Below are 23,218 nucleotides of genomic sequence, written 5' to 3'. Positions count from 1 at the left end.
ATGCAGATATCACAAAGTAGTTTCTGAGAGAGCTTCTGTCTAGATTTTAGATGAAGATATTCCCGTTTCCAATGAAATCGTTAGAGCTACCCAAATATCCACTTGCAGATTCTACAGAAAGTGTGTTTCCAAACTGCCGTAACAAAGGAAAGGTTGAAATCTGTTTGTTGAGGACACACACCACAACAAAGTTTCTGAGAATGCTTCTGTCTAGATTTTAGATGACGATATTCCCGTTTCCAAGGAAATCTTCACAGTTATTCAAATATCCACTTGCAGATTCTACAAAAAGAGTGTTTCCAAACTGCTCTATCAAAAGAAAGGTTCAACTCCGTTAGTTGAGGACACACATCACAAAGAAGTTTCTGAGAATGCTTCTGTCTCGTTTTTATGGGAAGATATTTCAGTTTTCACCGTAGGCCGGAATGCGCTCGAAATGTCCACTTGCAGATACTACAGAAAGAGTGTTCCAAACCTTCTCTAAGAAAGGGAATCTTCAGCTTTGTGAGTTGAATGCAGATATCACAAAGTAGTTTCTGAGAGTGCTTCTGCCTAGATTTTAGATGTAGATATTCCCGTTTCCAACGAAATCGTTAGAGCTATCCAAATATCTACTTGCAGATTCTACAAAAAGAGTGGTTCCAAACTACTCTATGAAAAGAAAGGTTGAACTCTGTTAGATGAGGACACACATCACAAAGAAGTTTCTGAGAATGCTTCTGTCTAGATTTTATATGAAGATGTTCCCGTTTCCAACGAAATCTTCACATTAAACAAAATATCCACTTGCAGGTTCTACAAAAAGAGTGTTTCCAAACTGCTGTATCAAAGGAAAGGTTGAACTCTGTTAGTTGAGGACACACATCACAAAAAAGTTTCTGAGAATGCTTCTGTCTAGATTTTATATGAAGATATTCCCGTTTCCAACGAAATCTTCACAGTTATTCAAATATCCACTTGCAGATTCTACAAAAAGAGTGTTTCCAAACTGCTGTTTCAATAGAAAGGATCAGCTCTGGTAGTTGAGGACACACATCCTAAATAAGTTTCTGAAAATCCTTCTGTCTCTTTTTTATGGGAAGATATTTCAGTTTTCACCGTAGTCCTTAATGTGCTCGAAATCTCCACTTCCAGATACTACAGAAAGAGTGTTTCAAACCTGCTCTATGAAAGGGAAAGTTCTGCTCTGTGACTTGAATGCAGATATCAGAAAGTAGTTTCTGACAGTGCTTCTGTCTAGAATTTAGATGAAGATATTCCCGTTTCCAACGAAATCTTCACAGTTATCCAAATATCCACTTGCAGATTCTACAAAAAGAGTGTTTCCAAACTCCTCTATCAAAAGAAAGGTTCAACTCCTTTATTTGAGGACACACATCACAAAGAAGTTTCTGAGAATGCTTCTGTCTAGATTTTATATGAAGATATTCCCTTTTCCAATGAAATCTTCAGAGTCATCCAAATATCCACTTGCAGCTTCTACAAAAAGAGTTTTTCTAAACTGCTGTATCCAAAGAAAGTTTCATCTCTGTTAGTTGAGGACACACATCCCAAATAAGTTTCTGAGAATGCTTCTGTCTCGTTTTTATGGGAAGATATTTCCCTTTTCACCTTAGGCCTGAAAGCGCTCGAAATCTCCACTTGCAGATACTACAGAAAGAGTGTTCCAAACCTGCTCTAAGAAAGGGAATGTTCAGCTCTGTGAGGTCAATGCAGATATCACAAAGTAGTTTCTGAGAGAGCTTCTGTCTAGATTTTAGATGAAGATATTCCCGTTTCCAATGAAATCGTTAGAGCTATCCAAATATCCACTTGCAGATTCTACAAAAAGTGTGTTTCCAAACTGCTGTAACAAAGGAAAGGTTGAAATCTGTTAGTTGAGGACACACACCACAAAAAAGTTTCTGAGAATGCTTCTGTCTAGATTTTATATGACGATATTCCCGTTTCCAATGAAATCTTCACAGTTATTCAAATATCCACTTGCAGATTCTACAAAAAGTGTGTTTCCAAACTGCTCTATCAAAAGAAAGGTTCACCTCCGTTAGTTGAGGACACACATCACAAAGAAGTTTCTGAGAATGCTTCTGTCTCGTTTTTATGGGAAGATATTTCCCTTTTCACCTAAGGCCCTAATGCGCTCGAAATGTCCACTTGCAGATACTACAGATAGAGTGTTCCAAACCTTCTCTAAGAAAGGGAATCTTCAGCATTGTGAGTTGAATGCCGATATCACAAAGTAGTTTCTGAGAGTGCTTCTGTCTAGATTTTAGATGAAGATATTCCCGTTTCCAACGAAATCGTTAGAGGTATCCAAATATCAACTTGCAGATTCTACAAAAAGAGTGGTTCCAAACTACTCTATGAAAAGAAAGGTTGAACTCTGTTAGATGAGGACACACATCACAAAGAAGTTTCTGAGAATGCTTCTGTCTAGATTTTATATGAAGATGTTCCCGTTTCCAACGAAATCTTCACTTTAAACAAAATATCCACTTGCCGGTTCTACAAAAAGTGTGTTTCCAAACTGCTGTATCAATAGAAAGGATCAGCTCTGGTAGTTGAGGACACACATCCTAAATAAGTTTCTGAAAATCCTTCTGTCTCTTTTTTATGGGAAGATATTTCAGTTTTCACCGTAGGCCTTTATGCGCTCGAAATGTCCACTTCCAGATACTACAGAAAGAGTGTTTCAAACCTGCTCTATGAAAGGGAATGTTCCGCTCTGTGACTTGAATGCAGATATCAGAAAGTAGTTTCTGACAATGCTTCTGTCTAGAATTTAGATGAAGATATTCCCGTTTCCAACCAAATCGATAGAGCTATCCAAATATCCACTTACAGATTCTACAAAAGAAGTGATTCCAAACTGCTCTATCAACAGAAAGGTTTAAGTCTGTTAGTTGAGGACACACATCACAAAGAAGTTTCTGAAAATGCTTCTGTCTCGTTTTTATGGGAAGATATTTCAGTTTTCACCGTAGGCCCAAATGCGCTCTAAATGTCCACTTGCAGATACTACAGAAAGAGTGTTCCAAACCTTCTCTAAGAAAGGGAATCGTCAGCATTGTGAGTTGAATGCAGATATCACAAAGTAGTTTCTGAGGGTGCTTCTGTCTAGATTTTAGATGAATATATTACCGTTTCCAACGAAATCAATAGAGCTATCCAAATATCCACTTACAGATTCTACAAAAGAAGTGATTCCAAACTGCTCTATCAACAGAAAGGTTTAAGTCTGTTAGGTGAGGACACACATCCCAAATAAGTTTCTGAGAATGCTTCTGTCTCGTTTTTATGGGAAGACATTTCCCTTTTCACCTTAGGCCTGAAAGCGCTCAAAATCTCCACTTGCAGATACTACAGAAAGAGTGTTCCAAACCTGCTCTAAGAAAGGGAATGTTCAGCTCTGTGAGTTCAATGCAGATATCACAAAGTAGTTTCTGAGAGAGCTTCTGTCTAGATTTTAGATGAAGATATTCCCGTTTCCAATGAAATCGTTAGAGCTACCCAAATATCCACTTGCAGATTCTACAGAAAGTGTGTTTCCAAACTGCTGTAACAAAGGAAAGGTTGAAATCTGTTTGTTGAGGACACACACCACAACAAAGTTTCTGAGAATGCTTCTGTCTAGATTTTAGATGACGATATTCCCGTTTCCAAGGAAATCTTCACAGTTAATTCAAATATCCACTTGCAGATTCTACAAAAAGAGTGTTTCCAAACTGCTCTATCAAAAGAAAGGTTCAACTCCGTTAGTTGAGGACACACATCACAAAGAAGTTTCTGAGAATGCTTCTGTCTCGTTTTTATGGGAAGATATTTCAGTTTTCACCGTAGGCCGGAATGCGCTCGAAATGTCCACTTGCAGATACTACAGAAAGAGTGTTCCAAACCTTCTCTAAGAAAGGGAATCTTCAGCTTTGTGAGTTGAATGCAGATATCACAAAGTAGTTTCTGAGAGTGCTTCTGTCTAGATTTTAGATGAAGATATTCCCGTTTCCAACGAAATCGATAGAGCTATCCAAATATCTACTTGCAGATTCTACAAAAAGAGTGGTTCCAAACTACTCTATGAAAAGAAAGGTTGAACTCTGTTAGATGAGGACACACATCACAAAGAAGTTTCTGAGAATGCTTCTGTCTAGATTTTATATGAAGATGTTCCCATTTCCAACGAAATCTTCACATTAAACAAAATATCCACTTGCAGGTTCTACAAAAAGAGTGTTTCCAAACTGCTGTATCAAAGGAAAGGTTGAACTCTGTTAGTTGAGGACACACATCACAAAAAAGTTTCTGACAATGCTTCTGTCTAGATTTTATATGAAGATATTCCCGTTTCCAAGGAAATCTTCACAGTTATTCAAATATCCACTTGCAGATTCTACAAAAAGAGTGTTTCCAAACTGCTGTTTCAATAGAAAGGATCAGCTCTGGTAGTTGAGGACACACATCCTAAATAAGTTTCTGAAAATCCTTCTGTCTCTTTTTTATGGGAAGATATTTCAGTTTTCACCGTAGGCCTTAATGCGCTCGAAATCTCCACTTCCAGATACTACAGAAAGAGTGTTTCAAACCTGCTCTATGAAAGGGAAAGTTCTGCTCTGTGACTTGAATGCAGATATCAGAAAGTAGTTTCTGACAGTGCTTCTGTCTAGAATTTAGATGAAGATATTCCCGTTTCCAACGAAATCTTCACAGTTATCCAAATATCCACTTGCAGATTCTACAAAAAGAGTGTTTGCAAACTGCTGTATCAAAAGAAAGGATGAACTGTGTTAGCTGAGGACACTCATCAAGAAGTTGTTTCTGAGACTGCTTCGGTCTAGATTTCATATGAAGATATTCCCGTTTCCAACGAAATCATTAGCTCTATCAAAATATCCACTTACAGATTCTACAAAAAGAGTGTTTCCAAACTCCTTTATCAAAAGAAAGGTTCAACTCCTTTATTTGAGGACACACATCACAAAGAAGTTTCTGAGAATGCTTCTGTCTAGATTTTATATGAAGATATTCCCTTTTCCAATGAAATCTTCAGAGTCATCCAAATATCCACTTGCAGCTTCTACAAAAAGAGTTTTTCTAAACTGCTGTATCCAAAGAAAGTTTCATCTCTGTTAGTTGAGGACACGCATCCCAAATAAGTTTCTGAGAATGCTTCTGTCTCGTTTTTATGGGAAGATATTTCCCTTTTCACCTTAGGCCTGAAAGCGCTCGAAATCTCCACTTGCAGATACTACAGAAAGAGTGTTCCAAACCTGCTCTAAGAAAGGGAAAGTTCAGCTCTGTGAGTTTAATGTAGATATCACAAAGTAGTTTCTGAGAGAGCTTCTGTCTAGATTTTAGATGAAGATATTCCCGTTTCCAATGAAATCGTTAGAGCTATCCAAATATCCACTTGCAGATTCTACAAAAAGTGTGTTTCCAAACTGCTGTAACAAAGGAAAGGTTGAAATCTGTTAGTTGAGGACACACACCACAAAAAAGTTTCTGAGAATGCTTCTGTCTAGATTTTAGATGACGATATTCCCGTTTCCAATGAAATCTTCACAGTTATTCAAATATCCACTTGCAGATTCTACAAAAAGTGTGTTTCCAAACTGCTCTATCAAAAGAAAGGTTCACCTCCGTTAGTTGAGGACACACATCACAAAGAAGTTTCTGAGAATGCTTCTGTCTCGTTTTTATGGGAAGATATTTCCCTTTTCACCTAAGGCCCTAATGCGCTCGAAATGTCCACTTGCAGATACTACAGAAAGAGTGTTCCAAACCTTCTCTAAGAAAGGGAATCTTCAGCATTGTGAGTTGAATGCCGATATCACAAAGTAGTTTCTGAGAGTGCTTCTGTCTAGATTTTAGATGAAGATATTCCCGTTTCCAACGAAATCGTTAGAGGTATCCAAATATCAACTTGCAGATTCTACAAAAAGAGTGGTTCCAAACTACTCTATGAAAAGAAAGGTTGAACTCTGTTAGATGAGGACACACATCACAAAGAAGTTTCTGAGAATGCTTCTGTCTAGATTTTATATGAAGATGTTCCCGTTTCCAACGAAATCTTCACTTTAAACAAAATATCCACTTGCAGATTCTTCAAAAAGAGTGTTTCCAAACTACTGTATCAATAGAAAGGATCAGCTCTGGTAGTTGAGGACACACATCCTAAAGAAGTTTCTGAAAATCCTTCTGTCTCTTTTTTATGGGAAGATATTTCAGTTTTCACCGTAGGCCTTAATGCGCTCGAAATGTCCACTTCCAGATACTACAGAAAGAGTGTTTCAAACCTGCTCTATGAAAGGGAATGTTCCGCTCTGTGACTTGAATGCAGATTTCAGAAAGTAGTTTCTAACAGTGCTTCTGTCTAGAATTTAGATGAAGATATTCCCGTTTCCAACGAAATCGATAGAGCTATCCAAATATCTACTTACAGATTCTACAAAAGAAGTGATTCCAAACTGCTCTATCAACAGAAAGGTTTAAGTCTGTTAGTTGAGGACACACATCACAAAGAAGTTTGTGAGAATGCTTCTGTCTAGATTTTATATGAAGATATTCCCGTTTCCAACGATATCTTCACAGTTATCCAAATATCCACTTGCAGATTCTTCAAAAAGTGTGTTTCCAAACTGCTGTATCAAAAGAAAGGTTCAACTCTGTTAGTTGAGGACACCCATCGCAAAGAAGTTTCTGAGAATGCTTCTGTCTAGATTTCATATGAAGATACTCCCCTTTCCAACGAAATTATTACAGCTATCCAAACATCCACGGACAGATTCTACAAAAAGGGTGTTTCCAAACTGCTGTATCAAAAGAAAGGTTGAACTCCGTTAGTTGAGGACACACATCACGAAGAAGTTGCTGAGAATGCTTCTGTCTGGAATTTAGATGAAGATATTCCCGTTTCCAACGAAATCTTCACAGTTATCCAAATATCTACCAGCAGATTCTACAAAAAGTGTGTTTCCAAACTACTGTAACAAAAGAAAGGTTGAACTCTGTTAGTTGAGGACACACATCACAAAGAAGTTTCTGAGAATTCTTCTGTCTAGATTTTATATGAAGATATTCACTTTTCCATCGAAATCTTCACAGTTATCCAAATATCCACTTGCGGATTCTACAAAAAGAGTGTTTCTAATCTGCTCTATCAAAAGAAAGGTTCATCTCTGTTAGTTGAGGACACACGTCCCATATAAGTTTTAGAGAATGCTTCTGTCTCGTTTTTATGGGAAGATATTTCCCTTTTCACCGTAGGCCTGAAAGCGCTCGAAATGTCCACTTGCAGATAGTACAGAAAGCGTTTTCCAAACCTGCTCTAAGAAAGAGAATCTTCAGCTTTCTGAGTTGAATGCAGATATCACAAAGTAGTTTCTGAGAGTGCTTCTGTCTAGATTTTAGATGAAGATATTCCCGTTTCCAATGAAATCGTTAGAGCTATCCAAATATCCACTTGCAGATTGTACAAAAAGAGTGGTTCCAAACTACTCTATCAAAAGAAATGTTAAACTCTGTTCGATGAGGACACACATCACAAAGAAGTTTCTGAGAATGCTTCTGTCTAGATTTTATATGAAGATGTTCCCGTTTCCAACGAAATCTTCACATTAAACAAAATATCCACTTGCAGGTTCTACAAAAAGAGTGTTTCCAAACTGCTGTATCAACGGAAAGTTTGAACTCTGTTAGTTGAGGACACACATCACAAAAAAGTTTCTGAGAATGCTTCTGTCTAGATTTTATAAGAAGATACTCCCGTTTCCAACGAAATCTTCACAGTTATTCAAGTATCCACTTGCAGATTCCACAAAAAGAGTGTTTCCAACTGCTTTATCAATAGAAAGGATCAACTCTGCTATTTGAGGACACACATCCTAAATAAGTTTCTGAGAATCCTTCTGTCTCTTTCTTATGGAAGATATTTCAGTTTTCACCGAAGGGCTGAATGCGTTCGAAATGTCCACTTCCAGATACTACAGAAAGAGTGTTTCAAACCTGCTCTATGAAAGGGAATGTTCAGCTCTGTGACTTGAATGCAGATATCACAAAGTAGTTTCTGACAGTGCTTCTGTCTTGAATTCAGATGAAGATATTCCCTTTTCCAACGAAATCGTTAGAGCTATGAAAATATCCACTTGCAGATTCTACAAAAAGGGTGTTTCCAAACTGCTATATCAAAAGAAACGTTGAACTCTGTTAGTTGAGGATACACATCACAAAGAAGTTTCTGAGAATGCTTGTGTCTGGATTTTATACGAAGATATTCCTATTTCCAACTAAATCTTCACAGTTATCCAAATATCCACTTGCAGATTTTACAAAAAGACTGTTTCCAAACTGCTGTTTCAAAGGAAAAGTTGAACTGTGTTAGTCGAGGACACTCATCACAAAGAAGTTTCTGAGAATGCTTCTGTCTAGATTTCATATGAGGATATTCCCGTATCCACCGAAATCATTAGAGCTATCCAAATATCCACTTACAGATTCTACAAAAAGAGTGTTACCAATCTGCTCTATTAAAAGAAAGGTTCAACTTCCTTAGTTGAGGACACACATCACAAAGAAGTTTCTGAGAATGCTTCTGTCTAGATTTTATATGAAGATATTCCCGTTTCCAACGAAATCTTCACATTTATCCAAATATCCACTTGCAGATTCTACAAAAAGAGTATTTGCAAACTGCTGTATCAAAAGAAAGGATGAACTGTGTTAGCTGAAGACACTCATCAAGAAGAAGTTTCTGAGAATGCTTCGGTCTAGATTTCATATGAAGATATTCCCGTTTCCAACGAAATCATTAGCTCTATCAAAATATCCACTTACAGATTCTACAAAAAGAGTGTTTCCAAACTCCTCTATCAAAAGAAAGGTTCAACTCCTTTATTTGAGGACACACATCACAGAGAAGTTTCTGAGAATGCTTCTGTCTAGATTTTATATGAAGATATTCCCTTTTCCAATGAAATCTTCAGAGTCATCCAAATATCCACTTGCAGCTTCTACAAAAAGAGTTTTTCTAAACTGCTGTATCCAAAGAAAGTTTCATCTCTGTTAGTTGAGGACACACATCCCAAATAAGTTTCTGAGAATGCTTCTGTCTCGTTTTTATGGGAAGATATTTCCCTTTTCACCTTAGGCCTGAAAGCGCTCGAAATCTCCACTTGCAGATACTACAGAAAGAGTGTTCCAAACCTGCTCTAAGAAAGGGAATGTTCAGCTCTGTGAGGTCAATGCAGATATCACAAAGTAGTTTCTGAGAGAGCTTCTGTCTAGATTTTAGATGAAGATATTCCCGTTTCCAATGAAATCGTTAGAGCTATCCAAATATCCACTTGCAGATTCTACAAAAAGTGTGTTTCCAAACTGCTGTAACAAAGGAAAGGTTGAAATCTGTTAGTTGAGGACACACACCACAAAAAAGTTTCTGAGAATGCTTCTGTCTAGATTTTATATGACGATATTCCCGTTTCCAATGAAATCTTCACAGTTATTCAAATATCCACTTGCAGATTCTACAAAAAGTGTGTTTCCAAACTGCTCTATCAAAAGAAAGGTTCACCTCCGTTAGTTGAGGACACACATCACAAAGAAGTTTCTGAGAATGCTTCTGTCTCGTTTTTATGGGAAGATATTTCCCTTTTCACCTAAGGCCCTAATGTGCTCGAAATGTCCACTTGCAGATACTACAGAAAGAGTGTTCCAAACCTTCTCTAAGAAAGGGAATCTTCAGCATTGTGAGTTGAATGCCGATATCACAAAGTAGTTTCTGAGAGTGCTTCTGTCTAGATTTTAGATGAAGATATTCCCGTTTCCAACGAAATCGTTAGAGCTATCCAAATATCAACTTGCAGATTCTACAAAAAGAGTGGTTCCAAACTACTCTATGAAAAGAAAGGTTGAACTCTGTTAGATGAGGACACACATCACAAAGAAGTTTCTGAGAATGCTTCTGTCTAGATTTTATATGAAGATGTTCCCGTTTCCAACGAAATCTTCACTTTAAACAAAATATCCACTTGCAGATTCTTCAAAAAGAGTGTTTCCAAACTACTGTATCAATAGAAAGGATCAGCTCTGGTAGTTGAGGACACACATCCTAAAGAAGTTTCTGAAAATCCTTCTGTCTCTTTTTTATGGGAAGATATTTCAGTTTTCACCGTAGGCCTTAATGCGCTCGAAATGTCCACTTCCAGATACTACAGAAAGAGTGTTTCAAACCTGCTCTATGAAAGGGAATGTTCCGCTCTGTGACTTGAATGCAGATTTCAGAAAGTAGTTTCTAACAGTGCTTCTGTCTAGAATTTAGATGAAGATATTCCCGTTTCCAACGAAATCGATAGAGCTATCCAAATATCCACTTACAGATTCTACAAAAGAAGTGATTCCAAACTGCTCTATCAACAGAAAGGTTTAAGTCTGTTAGTTGAGGACACACATCACAAAGAAGTTTGTGAGAATGCTTCTGTCTAGATTTTATATGAAGATATTCCCGTTTCCAACGATATCTTCACAGTTATCCAAATATCCACTTGCAGATTCTTCAAAAAGTGTGTTTCCAAACTGCTGTATCAAAAGAAAGGTTCAACTCTGTTAGTTGAGGACACCCATCGCAAAGAAGTTTCTGAGAATGCTTCTGTCTAGATTTCATATGAAGATACTCCCCTTTCCAACGAAATTATTACAGCTATCCAAACATCCACGGACAGATTCTACAAAAAGGGTGTTTCCAAACTGCTGTATCAAAAGAAAGGTTGAACTCCGTTAGTTGAGGACACACATCACGAAGAAGTTGCTGAGAATGCTTCTGTCTGGAATTTAGATGAAGATATTCCCGTTTCCAACGAAATCTTCACAGTTATCCAAATATCTACCAGCAGATTCTACAAAAAGTGTGTTTCCAAACTACTGTAACAAAAGAAAGGTTGAACTCTGTTAGTTGAGGACACACATCACAAAGAAGTTTCTGAGAATTCTTCTGTCTAGATTTTATATGAAGATATTCACTTTTCCATCGAAATCTTCACAGTTATCCAAATATCCACTTGCGGATTCTACAAAAAGAGTGTTTCTAATCTGCTCTATCAAAAGAAAGGTTCATCTCTGTTAGTTGAGGACACACGTCCCATATAAGTTTTAGAGAATGCTTCTGTCTCGTTTTTATGGGAAGATATTTCCCTTTTCACCGTAGGCCTGAAAGCGCTCGAAATGTCCACTTGCAGATAGTACAGAAAGCGTTTTCCAAACCTGCTCTAAGAAAGAGAATCTTCAGCTTTCTGAGTTGAATGCAGATATCACAAAGTAGTTTCTGAGAGTGCTTCTGTCTAGATTTTAGATGAAGATATTCCCGTTTCCAACGAAATCGTATGAGCTATCCAAATATCCACTTGCAGATTGTACAAAAAGAGTGGTTCCAAACTACTCTATCAAAAGAAATGTTAAACTCTGTTCGATGAGGACACACATCACAAAGAAGTTTCTGAGAATGCTTCTGTCTAGATTTTATATGAAGATGTTCCCGTTTCCAACGAAATCTTCACATTAAACAAAATATCCACTTGCAGGTTCTACAAAAAGAGTGTTTCCAAACTGCTGTATCAACGGAAAGTTTGAACTCTGTTAGTTGAGGACACACATCACAAAAAAGTTTCTGAGAATGCTTCTGTCTAGATTTTATAAGAAGATACTCCCGTTTCCAACGAAATCTTCACAGTTATTCAAGTATCCACTTGCAGATTCCACAAAAAGAGTGTTTCCAACTGCTTTATCAATAGAAAGGATCAACTCTGCTATTTGAGGACACACATCCTAAATAAGTTTCTGAGAATCCTTCTGTCTCTTTCTTATGGAAGATATTTCAGTTTTCACCGAAGGGCTGAATGCGTTCGAAATGTCCACTTCCAGATACTACAGAAAGAGTGTTTCAAACCTGCTCTATGAAAGGGAATGTTCAGCTCTGTGACTTGAATGCAGATATCACAAAGTAGTTTCTGACAGTGCTTCTGTCTTGAATTCAGATGAAGATATTCCCTTTTCCAACGAAATCGTTAGAGCTATAAAAATATCCACTTGCAGATTCTACAAAAAGGGTGTTTCCAAACTGCTATATCAAAAGAAACGTTGAACTCTGTTAGTTGAGGATACACATCACAAATAAGTTTCTGAGAATACTTGTGTCTGGATTTTATATGAAGATATTCCTATTTCCAACTAAATCTTCACAGTTATCCAAATATCCACTTGCAGATTTTACAAAAAGACTGTTTCCAAACTGCTGTTTCAAAGGAAAAGTTGAACTGTGTTAGTCGAGGACACTCATCACAAAGAAGTTTCTGAGAATGCTTCTGTCTAGATTTCATATGAGGATATTCCCGTATCCACCGAAATCATTAGAGCTATCCAAATATCCACTTACAGATTCTACAAAAAGAGTGTTACCAATCTGCTCTATTAAAAGAAAGGTTCAACTTCCTTAGTTGAGGACACACATCACAAAGAAGTTTCTGAGAATGCTTCTGTCTGGATTTTATATGAAGATATTCCGTTTCCAATGAAATCTTCACAGTTATCCAAATATCCACTTGCAGATTCTACAAAAAGTGTGTTTCCAAACTACTGTATCAAAAGAATGGTTCAACTCTGTTAGTTGAGGACACACATCACAAAGAAGTTTCTGAGAATGCTTCTGTCTAGATTTTATATGAAGATATTCCCGTTTCCAACGAAATCTTCACATTTATCCAAATATCCACTTGCAGATTCTACAAAAAGAGTATTTGCAAACTGCTGTATCAAAAGAAAGGATGAACTGTGTTAGCTGAGGACACTCATCAAGAAGAAGTTTCTGAGAATGCTTCGGTCTAGATTTCATATGAAGATATTCCCGTTTCCAACGAAATCATTAGCTCTATCAAAATATCCACTTACAGATTCTACAAAAAGAGTGTTTCCAGACTCCTCTATCAAAAGAAAGGTTCAACTCCTTTATTTGAGGACACACATCACAGAGAAGTTTCTTAGAATGCTTCTGTCTAGATTTTATATGAAGATATTCCCTTTTCCAATGAAATCTTCAGAGTCATCCAAATATCCACTTGCAGCTTCTACAAAAAGAGTTTTTCTAAACTGCTGTATCCAAAGAAAGATTCATCTCTGTCAGTTGAGGACACACATCCCAAATAAGTTTCTGAGAATGCTTCTGTCTCGTTTTTATGGGAAGATATTTCCCTTTTCACCTTAGGCCTGAAAGCGCTCGAAATCTCCACTTGCAGATACTACAGAAAGAGTGTTCCAAACCTGCTCTAAGAAAGGGAATGTTCAGCTCTGTGAGTTCAATGCAGATATCACAAAGTAGTTTCTGAGAGAGCTTCTGTCTAGATTTTAGATGAAGATATTCCCGTTTCCAATGAAATCGTTAGAGCTATCCAAATATCCACTTGCAGATTCTACGAAAAGTGTGTTTCCAAACTGCTGTAACAAAGGAAAGGTTGAAATCTGTTAGTTGAGGACACACACCACAAAAAAGTTTCTGAGAATGCTTCTGTCTAGATTTTATATGACGATATTCCCGTTTCCAATGAAATCTTCACAGTTATTCAAATATCCACTTGCAGATTCTACAAAAAGAGTGTTTCCAAACTGCTGTATCAATAGAAAGGATCAGCTCTGGTAGTTGAGGACACACATCCTAAATAAGTTTCTGAAAATCCTTCTGTCTGTTTTTTATGGGAAGATATTTCAGTTTTCACCGTAGGCCTTAATGTGCTCGAAATGTCCACTTCCAGATACTACAGAAAGAGTGTTTCAAACCTGCTCTATGAAAGGGAATGTTCCGCTCTGTGACTTGAATGCAGATATCAGAAAGTAGTTTCTGACAGTGCTTCTGTCTAGAATTTAGATGAAGATATTCCCGTTTCCAACGAAATCGATAGAGCTATCCAAATATCCACTTACAGATTCTAGAAAAGAAGTGATTCCAAACTACTGTATCAACAGAAAGGTTTAAGTCTGCTGGTTGAGGACACACATCACAAAGTAGTTTGTGAGAATGCTTCTGTCTAGATTTTATATGAAGATATTCCCGTTTCCAACGATATCTTCTCAGTTCTCCAAATATCCACTTGCAGATTCTTCAAAAAGTGTGTTTCCAAACTGCTGTATCAAAAGAAAGGTTCAACTCTGTTAGTTGAGGACACTCATCACAAAGAAGTTTCTGAGAATGCTTCTGTCTAGATTTCATATGAAGATACTCCCCTTTCCAACGAAATTATAACAGCTATCCAAATATCCACGGACAGATTCTACAAAAAGGGTGTTTCCAAACTGCTCTATCAAAAGAAAGGTTGAACTCCGTTAGCTGAGGACACACATCACGAAGAAGTTGCTGAGAATGCTTCTGTCTGGAATTTAGATGAAGATATTCCCGTTTCCAACGAAATCTTCACAGTTATCCAAATATCTACCAGCAGATTCTACAAAAAGTGTGTTTCCAAACTACTGTAACAAAAGAAAGGTTGAACTCTGTTAGTTGAGGACACACATCACAAAGAAGTTTCTGAGAATGCTTCTGTCTCGTTTTTATGGGAAGATATTTCAGTTTTCACCGTAGGCCCGAATGCGCTCCAAATGTCCACTTGCAGATAATACCGAAAGAGTGTTCCATACCTTCTCTAAGAAAGGGAATCTTCAGCTTTGTGAGTTGAATGCAGATATCACAAAGTAGTTTCTGAGAGTGCTTCTGTCTAGATTTTAGATGAAAATATTCCCGTTTCCAATGAAATCGTTAGAGCTATCCAAATATCAACTTGCAGATTCTGCAAAAAGAGTGGTTCCAAACTACTCTATGAAAAGAAAGGTTGAACTCTGTTAGATGAGGACACACATCACAAAGAAGTTTCTGATAATGCTTCTGTCTAGATTTCATATAAAGATGTTCCCGTTTCCAATGAAATCTTCACATTAAACAAAATATCCACTTGCAGGTTCTACAAAAAGAGTGTTTCCAAACTGCTGTATCAAAGGAACGGTTGAACTCTGTTAGTTGAGGACACACATCACAAAAAAGTTTCTGAGAATGCTTCTGTCTAGATTTTATATGAAGATATTCCCGTTTCCAACGAAATCTTCACAGTTATTCAAATATCCACTTGCAGATTCTACAAAAAGAGTGTTTCCAAACTGCTGTATCAATAGAAAGGATCAGCTCTGGTAGTTGAGGACACGCATCCTAAATAAGTTTCTGAAAATCCCTCTGTCTCTTTTTTATGGGAAGATATTTCAGTTTTCACAGTAGGCCTTAATGCGCTGGAAATGTCCACTTCCAGATACTACAGAAAGAGTGTTTGAAACCTGCTCTATGAAAGGGAATGTTCCGCTCTGTGACTTGAATGCAGATATCAGAAAGTAGTTTCTGACAGTGCTTCTGTCTAGAAATTAGATGAAGATATTCCCGTTTCCAACGAAATCGAAAGAGCTATCCAAATATCCACTTGCAGATTCTACAAAAAGTGTGTTTCCAAACTACTGTATCAAAAGAATGGTTCAACTCTGTTAGTTGAGGACACACATCACAAAGAAGTTTCTGAGAATGCTTCTGTCTAGATTTTATATGAAGATATTCCCGTTTCCAATGAAATCTTCACAGTTATCCAAATATCCACTTGCAGATTCTACAAAAAGAGTGTTTGCAAACTACTGTATCAAAAGAAAGGATGAACTGTGTTAGCTGAGGACACTCATCAAGAAGAAGTTTCTGAGAATGCTTCGGTCTAGATTTCATATGAAGATATTCCCGTTTCCAACGAAATCATTAGCTCTATCAAAATATCCACTTACAGATTCTACAAAAAGAGTGTTTCCAAACTCCTCTATCAAAAGAAAGGTTCAACTCCTTTATTTGAGGACACACATCACAAAGAAGTTTCTGAGAATGCTTCTGTCTAGATTTTATATGAAGATATTCCCTTTTCCAATGAAATCTTCAGAGTCATCCAAATATCCACTTGCAGCTTCTACAAAAAGAGTTTTTCTAAACTGCTGTATCCAAAGAAAGTTTCATCTCTGTTAGTTGAGGACACACATCCCAAATAAGTTTCTGAGAATGCTTCTGTCTCGTTTTTATGGGAAGATATTTCCCTTTTCACCTTAGGCCTGACAGCGCTCGAAATCTCCACTTGCAGATACTACAGAAAGAGTGTTCCAAACCTGCTCTAAGAAAGGGAAAGTTCAGCTCTGTGAGTTCAATGCAGATATCACAAAGTAGTTTCTGAGAGAGCTTCTGTCTAGATTTTAGATGAAGATATTCCCGTTTCCAATGAAATCGTTAGAGCTATCCAAATATCCACTTGCAGATTCTACAAAAAGTGTGTTTCCAAACTGCTGTAACAAAGGAAAGGTTGAAATCTGTTAGTTGAGGACACACACCACAAAAAAGTTTCTGAGAACGCTTCTGTCTAGATTCTATATGACGATATTCCCGTTTCCAATGAAATCTTCACAGTTATTCAAATATCCACTTGCAGATTATACAAAAAGAGTGTTTCCAAACTGCTCTATCAAAAGAAAGGTTCAACTCCGTTAGTTGAGGACACACGTCACAAAGAAGTTTCTGAGAATGCTTCTGTCTCGTTTTTATGGGAAGATATTTCAGTTTTCACCGTAGGCCGGAATGCGCTCGAAATGTCCACTTGCAGATACTACAGAAAGAGTGTTCCAAACCTTCTCTAAGAAAGGGAATCTTCAGCTTTGTGAGTTGAATGCAGATATCACAAAGTAGTTTCTGAGAGTGCTTCTGTCTAGATTTTAGATGAAGATATTCCCGTTTCCAATGAAATCGTTAGAGCTATCCAAATATCAACTTGCAGATTCTACAAAAAGAGTGGTTCCAAACTACTCTATGAAAAGAAAGGTTGAACTCTGTTAGATGAGGACACACATCACAAAGAAGTTTCTGAGAATGCTTCTGTCTAGATTTTATATGAAGATGTTCCCGTTTCCAACGAAATCTTCACATTAAACAAAATATCCACTTGCAGGTTCTACAAAAAGAGTGTTTCCAAACTGCTGTATCAAAGGAAAGGTTGTACTCTGTTAGTTGAGGACACACATCACAAAAAAGTTTCTGAGAATGCTTCTGTCTAGATTTTATATGAAGATATTCCCGTTTCCAACGAAATCTTCACAGTTATTCAAGTATCCACTTGCAGATTCCACAATAAGAGTGTTTCCAAACTGCTGTATCAATAGAAAGGATCAGCTCTGGTAGTTGAGGACACACATCCTAAAGAAGTTTCTGAAAATCCTTCTGTCTCTTTTTTATGGGAAGATATTTCAGTTTTCACCGTAGGCCTTAATGCGCTCGAAATGTCCACTTCCAGATACTACAGAAAGAGTGTTTCAAACCTGCTCTATGAAAGGGAATGTTCCGCTCTGTGACTTGAATGCAGATATCAGAAAGTAGTTTCTGACAGTGCTTCTGTCTAGAATTTAGATGAAGATATTCCCGTTTCCAACGAAATCGATAGAGCTATCCAAATATCCACTTACAGATTCTACAAAAGAAGTGATTCCAAACTGCTCTATCAACAGAAAGGTTTAAGTCTGTTAGTTGAGGACACACATCACAAAGAAGTTTGTGAGAATGCTTCTGTCTAGATTTTATATGAAGATATTCCCGTTTCTAACGATATCTTCACAGTTATCCAAATATCCACTTGCAGATTCTTCAAAAAGTGTGTTTCCAAACTGCTGTATCAAAAGATAGGTTCAACTCTGTCAGTTGAGGACACTCATCGCAAAGAAGTTTCTGAGAATGCTTCTGTCTAGATTTCATATGAAGATACTCCCCTTTCCAACGAAATTATTACAGCTATCCAAATATCCACGGACAGATTCTACAGAAAGGGTGTTTCCAAACTGCTGTATCAAAAGAAAGGTTGAACTCCGTTAGTTGAGGACACACATCACGAAGAAGTTGCTGAGAATGCTTCTGTCTGGAATTTAGATGAAGATATTCCCGTTTCCAACGAAATCTTCACAGTTATCCAAATATCTACCAGCAGATTCTACAAAAAGTGTGTTTCCAAACTACTGTAACAAAAGAAAGGTTGAACTCTGTTAGTTGAGGACACACATCACAAAGAAGTTTCTGAGAATGCTTCTGTCTAGATTTTATATGAAGATATTCACTTTTCCATCGAAATCTTCACAGTTATCCAAATATCCACTTGCGGATTCTACAAAAAGAGTGTTTCTAAACTGCTGTATCAAAAGAAAGGTCCAACTCTGTTAGTTGAGGACACACATCCAGTATAAGTTTCAGAGAATGCTTCTGTCTCGTTTTTATGGGAAGATATTTCCCTTTTCACCGTAGGCCTGAAAGCGCTCGAAATGTCCACTTGCAGATACTACAGAAAGCGTGTTCCAAACCTGCTCTAAGAAAGAGAATCTTCAGCTTTCTGAGTTGAATGCAGATATCACAAAGTAGTTTCTGAGAGTGCTTCTGTCTAGATTTTAGATGAAGATATTCCCGTTTCCAACGAAATCGTATGAGCTATCCAAATATCCACTTGCAGATTGTACAAAAAGGTGGTTCCAAACTACTCTATCAAAAGAAATGTTGAACTCTGTTCGATGAGGACTCACATCACAAAGAAGTTTCTGATAATGCTTCTGCCTAGATTTTATATGATGATGTTCCCGTTTCCAACGAAATCTTCACATTAAACAAAATATCCACTTGCAGGTTCTACAAAAAGAGTGTTTCCAAACTGCTGTATCAACGTAAAGTTTGAACTCTGTTAGTTGAGGACACACATCACAAAAAAGTTTCTGAGAATGCTTCTGTCTAGATTTTATAAGAAGATACTCCCGTTTCCAACGAAATCTTCACAGTTATTCAAGTATCCACTTGCAGATTCCACAAAAAGAGTGTTTCCTAACTGCTGTATCAAGAGAAAGGATCAACTCTGCTAGTTGAGGACCCATATCCTAAATAAGTTTCTGAGAATGCTTCTGTCTCTTTCTTATAGGAAGATATTTCAGTTTTCACCGAAGGGCTGAATGCGTTCGAAATGTCCACTTCCAGATACTACAGAAAGAGTGTTTCAAACCTGCTCTTTGAAAGGGAATGTTCAGCTCTGTGACTTGAATGCAGATGTCACAAAGTAGTTTCTGACAGTGCTTCTGTCTTGAATTTAGATGAAGATATTCCCTTTTCCAACGAAATCGTTAGAGCTATAAAAATATCCACTTGCAGATTCTACAAAAAGGGTGTTTCCAAACTGCCCTATCAAAAGAAACGTTGAACCCTGTTAGTTGAGGATACACATCACAAAGTAGTTTCTGAGAATGCTTGTGTCTAGATTTTATATGAAGATATTCCTATTTCCAACTAAATCTTCACAGTTATCCAAATATCCACTTGCAGATTTTACAAAAAGACTGTTTCCAAACTGCTGTTTCAAAGAAAAGTCGAACTGTGTTAGTTGAGGACACTCATCACAAAGAAGTTTCTGAGAATGCTTCTGTCTAGATTTCATATGAAGATATTCCCGTTTCCACCGAAATCATTAGAGCTATCCAAATATCCACTTACAGATTCTACAAAAAGAGTGTTACCAATCTGCTCTATCAAATGAAAGGTTCAACTTCGTTAGTTGAGGACACACATCATAAAGAAGTTTCTGAGAATGCTTCTGTCTGGATTTTATATGAAGATATTCCGTTTCCAACGAAATCTTCACAGTTATCCAAATATCAACTTGCAGATTCTACAAAAAGTGTGTTTCCAAACTACTGTATCAAAAGAAAGGATCAACTCTGTTAGTTGAGGACACACATCACAAAGAAGTTTCTGAGAATGCTTCTGTCTAGATTTTATATGAAGATATTCCCGTTTCCAACGAAATCTTCACAGTTATCCAAATATCCACTTGCAGATTCTACAAAAAGAGTGTTTGCAAACTGCTGTATCAAAAGAAAGGATGAACTGTGTTAGCTGAGGACACTCATCAAGAAGAAGTTTCTGAGCATGCTTCGGTCTAGATTTCATATGAAGATATCCCCGTTTCCAACGAAATCATTAGCTCTATCAAAATATCCACTTACAGATTCTACAAAAAGAGTGTTTCCAAACTCCTCTATCAAAAGAAAAGTTCAACTCCTTTAGTTGAGGACACACATCACAAAGAAGTTTCTGAGAATGCTTCTGTCTAGATTTTATATGAAGATATTCCCTTTTCCAATGAAATCTTCAGAGTCATCCAAATATCCACTTGCAGCTTCTACAAAAAGAGTTTTTCTAAACTGCTGTATCCAAAGAAAGTTTCATCTCTGTTAGTTGAGGACACACATCCCAAATAAGTTTCTGAGAATGCTTCTGTCTCGTTTTTATGGGAAGATATTTCCCTTTTCACCTTAGGCCTGAGAGCGCTCGAAATCTCCACTTGCAGATACTACAGAAAGAGTGTTCCAAACCTGCTCTAAGAAAGGGAATGTTCAGCTCAGTGAGTTCAATGCAGATATCACAAAGTAGTTTCTGAGAGAGCTTCTGTCTAGATTTTAGATGAAGATATTCCCGTTTCCAATGAAATCGTTAGAGCTATCCAAATATCCACTTGCAGATTCTACAAAAAGTGTGTTTCCAAACTGCTGTAACAAAGGAAAGGTTGAAATCTGTTAGTTGAGGACACACACCACAAAAAAGTTTCTGAGAACGCTTCTGTCTAGATTCTATATGACGATATTCCCGTTTCCAATGAAATCTTCACAGTTATTCAAATATCCACTTGCAGATTATACAAAAAGAGTGTTTCCAAACTGCTCTATCAAAAGAAAGGTTCAACTCCGTTAGTTGAGGACACACGTCACAAAGAAGTTTCTGAGAATGCTTCTGTCTCGTTTTTATGGGAAGATATTTCAGTTTTCACCGTAGGCCGGAATGCGCTCGAAATGTCCACTTGCAGATACTACAGAAAGAGTGTTCCAAACCTTCTCTAAGAAAGGGAATCTTCAGCTTTGTGAGTTGAATGCAGATATCACAAAGTAGTTTCTGAGAGTGCTTCTGTCTAGATTTTAGATGAAGATATTCCCGTTTCCAACGAAATCGTTAGAGCTATCCAAATATCAACTTGCAGATTCTACAAAAAGAGTGGTTCCAAACTACTCTATGAAAAGAAAGGTTGAACTCTGTTAGATGAGGACACACATCACAAAGAAGTTTCTGAGAATGCTTCTGTCTAGATTTTATATGAAGATGTTCCCGTTTCCAACGAAATCTTCACATTAAACAAAATATCCACTTGCAGGTTCTACAAAAAGAGTGTTTCCAAACTGCTGTATCAAAGGAAAGGTTGTACTCTGTTAGTTGAGGACACACATCACAAAAAAGTTTCTGAGAATGCTTCTGTCTAGATTTTATATGAAGATATTCCCGTTTCCAACGAAATCTTCACAGTTATTCAAGTATCCACTTGCAGATTCCACAATAAGAGTGTTTCCAAACTGCTGTATCAATAGAAAGGATCAGCTCTGGTAGTTGAGGACACACATCCTAAAGAAGTTTCTGAAAATCCTTCTGTCTCTTTTTTATGGGAAGATATTTCAGTTTTCACCGTAGGCCTTAATGCGCTCGAAATGTCCACTTCCAGATACTACAGAAAGAGTGTTTCAAACCTGCTCTATGAAAGGGAATGTTCCGCTCTGTGACTTGAATGCAGATATCAGAAAGTAGTTTCTGACAGTGCTTCTGTCTAGAATTTAGATGAAGATATTCCCGTTTCCAACGAAATCGATAGAGCTATCCAAATATCCACTTACAGATTCTACAAAAGAAGTGATTCCAAACTGCTCTATCAACAGAAAGGTTTAAGTCTGTTAGTTGAGGACACACATCACAAAGAAGTTTGTGAGAATGCTTCTGTCTAGATTTTATATGAAGATATTCCCGTTTCTAACGATATCTTCACAGTTATCCAAATATCCACTTGCAGATTCTTCAAAAAGTGTGTTTCCAAACTGCTGTATCAAAAGATAGGTTCAACTCTGTCAGTTGAGGACACTCATCGCAAAGAAGTTTCTGAGAATGCTTCTGTCTAGATTTCATATGAAGATACTCCCCTTTCCAACGAAATTATTACAGCTATCCAAATATCCACGGACAGATTCTACAGAAAGGGTGTTTCCAAACTGCTGTATCAAAAGAAAGGTTGAACTCCGTTAGTTGAGGACACACATCACGAAGAAGTTGCTGAGAATGCTTCTGTCTGGAATTTAGATGAAGATATTCCCGTTTCCAACGAAATCTTCACAGTTATCCAAATATCTACCAGCAGATTCTACAAAAAGTGTGTTTCCAAACTACTGTAACAAAAGAAAGGTTGAACTCTGTTAGTTGAGGACACACATCACAAAGAAGTTTCTGAGAATGCTTCTGTCTAGATTTTATATGAAGATATTCACTTTTCCATCGAAATCTTCACAGTTATCCAAATATCCACTTGCGGATTCTACAAAAAGAGTGTTTCTAAACTGCTGTATCAAAAGAAAGGTCCAACTCTGTTAGTTGAGGACACACATCCAGTATAAGTTTCAGAGAATGCTTCTGTCTCGTTTTTATGGGAAGATATTTCCCTTTTCACCGTAGGCCTGAAAGCGCTCGAAATGTCCACTTGCAGATACTACAGAAAGCGTGTTCCAAACCTGCTCTAAGAAAGAGAATCTTCAGCTTTCTGAGTTGAATGCAGATATCACAAAGTAGTTTCTGAGAGTGCTTCTGTCTAGATTTTAGATGAAGATATTCCCGTTTCCAACGAAATCGTATGAGCTATCCAAATATCCACTTGCAGATTGTACAAAAAGGTGGTTCCAAACTACTCTATCAAAAGAAATGTTGAACTCTGTTCGATGAGGACTCACATCACAAAGAAGTTTCTGATAATGCTTCTGCCTAGATTTTATATGATGATGTTCCCGTTTCCAACGAAATCTTCACATTAAACAAAATATCCACTTGCAGGTTCTACAAAAAGAGTGTTTCCAAACTGCTGTATCAACGTAAAGTTTGAACTCTGTTAGTTGAGGACACACATCACAAAAAAGTTTCTGAGAATGCTTCTGTCTAGATTTTATAAGAAGATACTCCCGTTTCCAACGAAATCTTCACAGTTATTCAAGTATCCACTTGCAGATTCCACAAAAAGAGTGTTTCCTAACTGCTGTA

Source organism: Gorilla gorilla, chromosome 23 (genome assembly GCF_029281585.2).
Source record: "Gorilla gorilla gorilla isolate KB3781 chromosome 23, NHGRI_mGorGor1-v2.1_pri, whole genome shotgun sequence".
Taxonomy (NCBI): domain Eukaryota; kingdom Metazoa; phylum Chordata; class Mammalia; order Primates; family Hominidae; genus Gorilla; species Gorilla gorilla.
The sequence above is the reverse complement of the archived record's forward strand: the minus strand, read 5'-3'. Positions refer to the sequence as shown.